The sequence below is a fragment of the Berghia stephanieae genome, chromosome 12, assembly GCF_034508935.2.
Source record: "Berghia stephanieae isolate SIO BIC M18660-M18661 chromosome 12, UCSD_Bste_1.3, whole genome shotgun sequence".
Lineage (NCBI taxonomy): Eukaryota > Metazoa > Mollusca > Gastropoda > Nudibranchia > Aeolidiidae > Berghia > Berghia stephanieae.
The window spans coordinates 38,050,671-38,058,170 of NC_088371.1; positions in this window are offsets into that span (position 1 = coordinate 38,050,671).

Sequence of the window (7,500 nt, forward strand, 5' to 3'; positions counted from 1 at the left end):
TACTTTTACACATTCAGATCACAAGGCATATGAAAAGTTCTAACCAGCATGAAGAATAAAAAGGAATGATTTTGGTTGTTTAGAACCAAGATGGCCGCCGTTGCTGGCGGTGTTACATCAGACTACTGAATCCTATTCAATCCCTCGAAGGGGTAGGGAGAAAGACTCCTCGAAACTGGGAGAGAAGTTGACATGATCCTATACTAGCAAGAGGCGGCACTGGGCGGCGGCGAATCGACTTCGGTCGAGAACCTGCCTTCCGGCATCGCCGCTTCATCATTGTGGACTTTTCACCTATCCAAAATGTGCCCGTTGAGGTCAAGAGCCCGAAACCACAGAGTATCTGGTTGAGCGTTGCGTTGTGACGAAGCTTCCGGAGGGGTTCGTGACTGTACACGAATGCGGCGATGATAGCACGGCCTGGATAGATTATGACGTAGTGCTATGACGCCATGAGAAGCTGCTGCTGCCAAAATCCCTGCTTCTTCTTCTCTCTCTCTCTCTCTCTCTCTCTCTCTCTCTCTCTCTGTCTCTATCTGTCTCTCTCTCTGTCTCTCTCTGTCTCTCTCTGTCTCTGTCTCTCTCTCTATCTCTGTCTCTCTCTCTATCTCCGTCTCTCTCTGTCTCTCTCTTTCTTTCTCTCTCTCTCTCTCTATCTATCTCTCTCTCTTTCTCTCTCTCTGTGTCTCTCTCTCTGTCTCTCTCTCTGTCTCTCTCTGTCTCTCTCTCTGTGTCTCTCTCTCTCGCTCTCTGTCTCTCTCTCTCTGTCTCTCTCTCTCTCTTTCTCTCTCTCAGTCTCTCTTTCTGTCTCTCTCTCTCTTTCTCTCTCTCAGTCTCTCTTTCTGTCTCTCTCTTTCTTTCTCTCTCTCTATTTATATACTATCCGTCTATCTTTCTCTCTCTCTCTCTCTCTATCTCTCTCTCTCTCTCTCTCTCTCTCTCTCTCTCTCTATATATATATATATATATATATATATATATATATATATATGTATCACTATCTTTCTCTCTCTGCCCAAATCTATATATCTTTCTATTTATCCATCAACCTATTTATTTTTTTTATTTATTTTTTTATTTATTTATTTATTCATTTATTCATCTATTTATTAATCTTTCTATCTCTCAGCATTTGCCACTTTTTCTTACCTCAATAAATGATTAAATGTCGTGCTTTAGACAACACCAAAAATGAACAGAATTGCCATAGACCCATTTTGCGTGTTTACATTTTCTCTGGTCTAATCAGAAATGTGAAAGATATTCATCACCACAGAAATATCGGTGGCTGCCATATATTATATCTTTATCTCTATTTCTTGTTTAAATCTTTGATGTTATTTGTTTCTCCCTACTCCCAATGAGGCCCATTCCTATGCAAATAGCTGGCTATCCCAATCCTATATTGTATTATGTAACGCGTTCCTTCACCGTTTATGATATACGAGTAGATGCATATTTATGGGTGTGTCGAACGCGGGCGGGGGATGTAAACGAATTTATAATATGGATGTTATGCGCATATCCCAAAAGTTCACAACATAGCCAGCCGGATATAAGGTACCAACACACAAAAAGTGATGTTTGACATTAAAACGTTTATAGTTTGATTGAGACCATTTAGTGACGACTACTTAAAGATAGTATGCGCTTGGCCAAGGAGTTCACAACATTGCCATCCGAAAGAATAACGGACCAACACACAAACTCTGTGTAACCATGAACTTTTATAGATAGTATGCAGATGACGTCACTCAGGCCTTTGTTATTGTTTTTGCCATCCGCGTTTGTGAGTTGTTCTCACTAAACTGTATTAACCAGACTATAAAAGTTCATGGTTACACAGAGTTTGTGTGTTGGTTCGTTATACTTCCGGATGGCAATGTTGTGAACTCCTTGGCCAAGCGCATTCTATCTATAGTCTGGTTAATACAGTTTAGTGAGAACAACTCACAAACGCGGATGGCAAAAACAATAACAAAGGCCTGAGTGACGTCATCAGCATACTATCTATAGATAGTATGCGCTTGGCTAAGAAGCTCATAGCATTGCCATCCGGAAGTAAAACGGACCAACACACAAAACTGTGTGTATCCATGAACGTTTATAGTCGGGTTAATACAGTTCAGTGAGCATTACTCATAAACGCGGATGGCAAAAAACATTAACAAAGACCTGAGTGACGTCATCTTCGAACTATCTATAGAAATAGCTGGCTAAAACAACAACAAAGAATTGATTGGCGTCAATTTCGTTATATCTATATCTATCGGTGCTATGTGTTTAGGTACAATAATAACAACACCCGCAAGTCAAATTAAAGATACCGAATAATAAGACTGTGTGTATCCTGGAAAGTTTTATTCGTCACGAAATCGGCTGTCTAAAATTCATAACAAAAGGCTGAGTGGCGTCAATTTCGTTCATTATTAGCACGTGTGTATGCTGAAGGGATGGGGGGGGGGGGGCGAAACAATATGGATTTGAAAAATATGCAAGGTAAAAGAAAAAAATAGAGATAGAACGAAGATGACGTCACTCAAGCATGTGTTATTGTGTTTTGCCATCCGCGTTTGTGAATGATTCTCACTAACCTGTATTATCCAGACTATAGATAGTATGCGCTTGGCTAAGAAGCTCATAACATTGCCATCCGGAAGTATAACGGACCAACACACAAAACTATGTGTATCCATGAACGTTTAAAGTCTGGATAATACAGTTTATTGAGAATAACTCATAAACGCGGATGGCAAAAAACAATAACAAAGACCTGAGTGACGTCAACTTCATTCTATCTATAAAAGTTCATGGTTACACAGTTTTGTGTATTGGTCAGTCATACTTCCGGATGGCAATGTTATGAGCTTCTTAGCCAAGTGCATACTATCTATAGAAACTGTCATATGAACAGTGATAATAATCATGAATAAGTGAATGAATATCCTGCATAAAATGGTGAGGATGATAATTTAAAGTACCGTAATTCGTGGTATCTTTGAAAACGGTTTAACATTGAACGGTCAGTAATATAGATAGTTCGAAGATGACGTCACTCAGGCCTTTGTCATTGGTTTTTGCCATCCGCGTTTATCTAATAACAAAGACCTGAGTGGCGTCAAATTAATTCTATCTGAAGAGAGGTTGAAGTTGACTTCACTCAGGTCTTTGTTATTGTATTATTTATTGGCCATCCATGGTCATGAGTAATTCTCACTAAACTACATGAACAAGACTATAAACGTTCAAGGTCACACCTAGTTTTGTGGGCTGGTCCGTTGTATGTACTTCCGGATGGCAATGTTGTAAGCTTCTTAGCCAAGCGCATTCTATCTATAGATAGTTCGAAGATGACGTCACTCAGGTCTTTGCTATTGTTTTTTGCCATCCACGTTTATGAGTAATGCTCACTGAACTGTACTAACCAGACAATAAACGTTCAAGGTTTCACTTGTGTTGTGGGCTGGTCCGTTGTACTTCCGGATGGCAATTCAATGTTGTGAGCTTCTTCGCCAAGCGTACACTATCTCTTCATAAACACTTTGAGATTTCGTCCTGACATCCTGTTTGATGATAGCTTCATTCACTTCGGAGTTTTTCTTGATGAAAAAAGAAGCCTCCTGGTTTTCACGAATATCAACAACATTGGAAAACTTTCTGTCGTGACGCGAGTCATGTTGCCCTTTATCATGTTGATGTGTATTTGATAAATAAATTATGGCTTTGTGTTGGAATTTTGGCAATAGGGAATGAGATTAACGGAAGAGTAGCGTCCCTTGATTGGAAGTCACGAGCGGAAAAGTTATTAGAGAGATAACGTCATGTTGGTTGTGCGGCATAAGACACTTCACCGAAAGCGAGGACCAGAGAGACGCATGCGCAAAACCATTTTGACGTTCTCTCTGTAAGGTGACGTCCAATCAAGGGACGCTACTCCACCGCTAATCTCATTACCTATATAGCTTTATTATTATTCTCATTAATATTCTAACCTACCCATCCCTCTCATGTAGGCCGATCAAGCTGCAGAAATAGCACAGAACCCAAGACCGAATGTCAATGGCAGGGCATACAAAAAAACAAGCCTGTGCAAAGGGCAATTTCCAATAAACGTGGCAAAGAGCTTTACAGGTGGTCCCTGACCAACAGAGACGCGTAACGTGTAGAACGAAGCATGATTCCTGATAGGCGATATTACATTATTTTTCCGGCATAGACAACGCTGTTAACGGCCAAGTACTCATTTTACACATGAGTACGGTGAGAGAATGTGAGTAAAGAGATTTTTCCAAGGACTCAACTATGCGTCGAGCGAGGCTCGAACCCAGGACCTTCCGATCCGAAAGCGAGTGTCATACCATTAGACCACATATCCGCATAGAACACGTCATCACTTTGAAACAAAAATATATTTTACATAATTCATGTATTCAGTCCTCTGGATGACTGAATGTACACTTCCAATAAGATTAGAACCAGTCTTTTATATCACACTTTTGTTATCTCTTCTAAAAATATAAATATCTCCATTAAATAATCTAAACAACTCTTTACAACTGATACTAAGACTTCTTCTTATAGATAGTATGCGCTTGGCTAAGAAGCTCATAACATTGCCATCCGGAAGTATAACGGACCAACACACAAAACTGTGTGTATCCATGAACGTTTATAGTCAGGTTAATACAGTTCAGTGAGCATTACTCATAAACGCGGATGGCAAAAAACAATAACAAAGACCTGAGTGACGTCAACTTCGAACTATCTATAGGAACTTGGCAGCTGTCATATTTCATCAACTTTTCCTAAGGTTAATAAAAATTGAAACAAGTTCCTGATCATGTATTTATTGAACATTTCTGTTGGTGTAATAGAACGGAAAGTGGGGGGGGGGGGGGCATTCCAATTACAAAATACAACAGAAGCGATCTAATATATTCTTCTGTTATCATTTAATTGTTGTTTTGTTTTGTTTTTTTGTTGTTGTTTTTTGGTTTTTGACTTTTTAATTTACGGGGGTTTTTTTATTTTGTTTTTTTGGGGTTTTTTTTTAAGGTCAATATCCCTATACCTGTTTATTGTCGTATTTTGGCAAAGCAACGACAAACATAGGCTGTCTCCCATGCCGCGGTAAAAAAAAAAATTAAATAATCTAAAACCATTGGACAATAATCTATAGTTAGCTTAAAGATGGTTTATTGTTTCCAATTCCATACATATAAAATACCAATAGTTACACAACCCCAACCCCCCGAGTGTCATATGATACCACAAGACCACTTAGCCGCATGGATATAACAAGATTTTAATGGCCCTAGAGTCATATGTTTTTATCTGATATCATTATTATGGATAACATTTTATTATTATAATTTTTTGTTTGATGTCAGATTTTATCGAGGGTTTTTTTAGATAATCTCTTCATCACCATATTCATTCCTCTATTTTTCCTACAACTAACCATTTATGGATTTTTGATTTAAGCATTCATTTTCATGACTTGATCTTTTATCATTTGCGGGAGGGGGGACGACTGTCGGAAGGGCCCTCTGTCCCCCTGACATAATATCTTTATTCTGAGATAACCGATGAGGGTTCTTACTAAAGTCTTTTTTTCCTTGAGGAAGTAATCAGTCTACGTATACGAGATTATGAGGGTAACATTTGATATTTTTTTTCTCTAGAATTCATCTATTTTTGTGAAATACATCGGCAGCAATAATATATATTTGATTGGGATTTGTGTGGGGGGGGGGGGGGTCAAAACGTGGCCATCGTAAAGTTATGGCCTGACACTGACCAAAAAATGACGTGAAAATGCCAGTCTTTTGCCACAAAACAAAACTAATCGTGAGTTGTATTCAATAGTTCAGCCAATGAAATAACTTGTTTCCATGAGCTCTACTAACGACAACCCACTTGGCGGTGCAAAAAACAAAAAATTGACGTCAAACTGCCAGTCTTTCTGGGTTTCAGTATCAGGCTATAACATAACGATGGCTACGGTCAATGTGAGGCTTAAGATGGTCGAAGGAAAGACGCAGAGCATGAGTGTAGATTGCTGTCGTAATATTCTTGTCTTCATTTATTCTCCTTTATCTTTTGTGTTCTTCGAGTCAAGACTGATTTAAGTGGTCATTTAGAGCCAATTACCCCATGGGGCCTAAGTGTATTCCGGTTTCTGTAGCGTGAAGCGTACCTTTGCAATTGCTTACAACCTTGGGATAGGACGCAAACACATTCCGCAGGCCAGATCTAACAGACCCAGCTATCCGATCACAGGTGGGAACTCAGAGGGAATAAGATTGACGTCACCCAGCTCTTTTTTATTGATTTTAGCCAGCCAATTTATGAGAAATTCTCACTAGCTTCTGATAGAAAGAAGATGACACCACTCAGGTCTTTGTTATTGTTTTTTTTCTTTCCCATCCACGTTCATGATAATTCTCACTAAAATGTATGAACCAGACGATGAACGTTAAAGGTTACACATAGTTTTGTGCGTTAGTCCGTTCTATTTCCGAATGGCAATGTTGTGAGTTTCTTAGCCAAGCAAAGACTATCCATGGATAGAATGAAGATGACGTCACTTTGGTCTTTGTTATTGTTTTTGCAATCCGCGATTATGAGTAATTCTCACTAAACTGTATGAACCAGACTATAGATAGTTCGAAGATGACGTCACTCTGGTCTTTGTTATTGTTTTTGCAATCCGCGATTATGAGTAATTCTCACTAAACTGTATGAACCTGACTATAAACATTCATGATAGCACACAGTTTCGTATATATTGGTCCGTTTTACATCAGGATGGCGCATACTATCTATAAGTTCCAATACTCTTCAACAGTCGTAACGTCACTTCCTTCCTAATGACGCATGGTAACTTAGTAACACTGGCTCTAAACTATCGGAACAATGGCGGACACCCGTATGAAATATTTCTTCGGCTAGCATAAAAGCGTATCCAGAGGAAAAAAAAACACATAAATTTGATCATGTTTTGACTTTTACACATTCTGATCACAAGGCATATGAAAAGGGAATGAGAAGTTCTAGCCAGCATGAAGTATAAAAAGTAATGATTTTCTTTGTTTAGAACCAATATGGCCCCCGTTGCCGTGCGGCGTGACATCAGTATACTGAATCCTATTTCTCCACTGGAAAAAAAATCCATTCCGTGTTTTCATCACGCGATGACAATGTTTGATATTTCAACCATCACCAGGTCACTGTGACCTTTCAGACATCACGTGACAGCCAATCAAACAACACGTCAATCATTCCTAGTATAATCAGCCATCTTATTTCACACCACAACATTGAGGACACGCCAAAACAACGCGGTCCAGCTTGACGCCAATAGATAGTTCGAAGATGACGTCACTCAGGTCTTTGTTATTGTTTTTTGCCATCCGCGTTTATGAGTAATGCTCACTGAACTGTATTAACATGACTATAAACGTTCATGGATACACACAGTTTTGTGTGTTGGTCCGT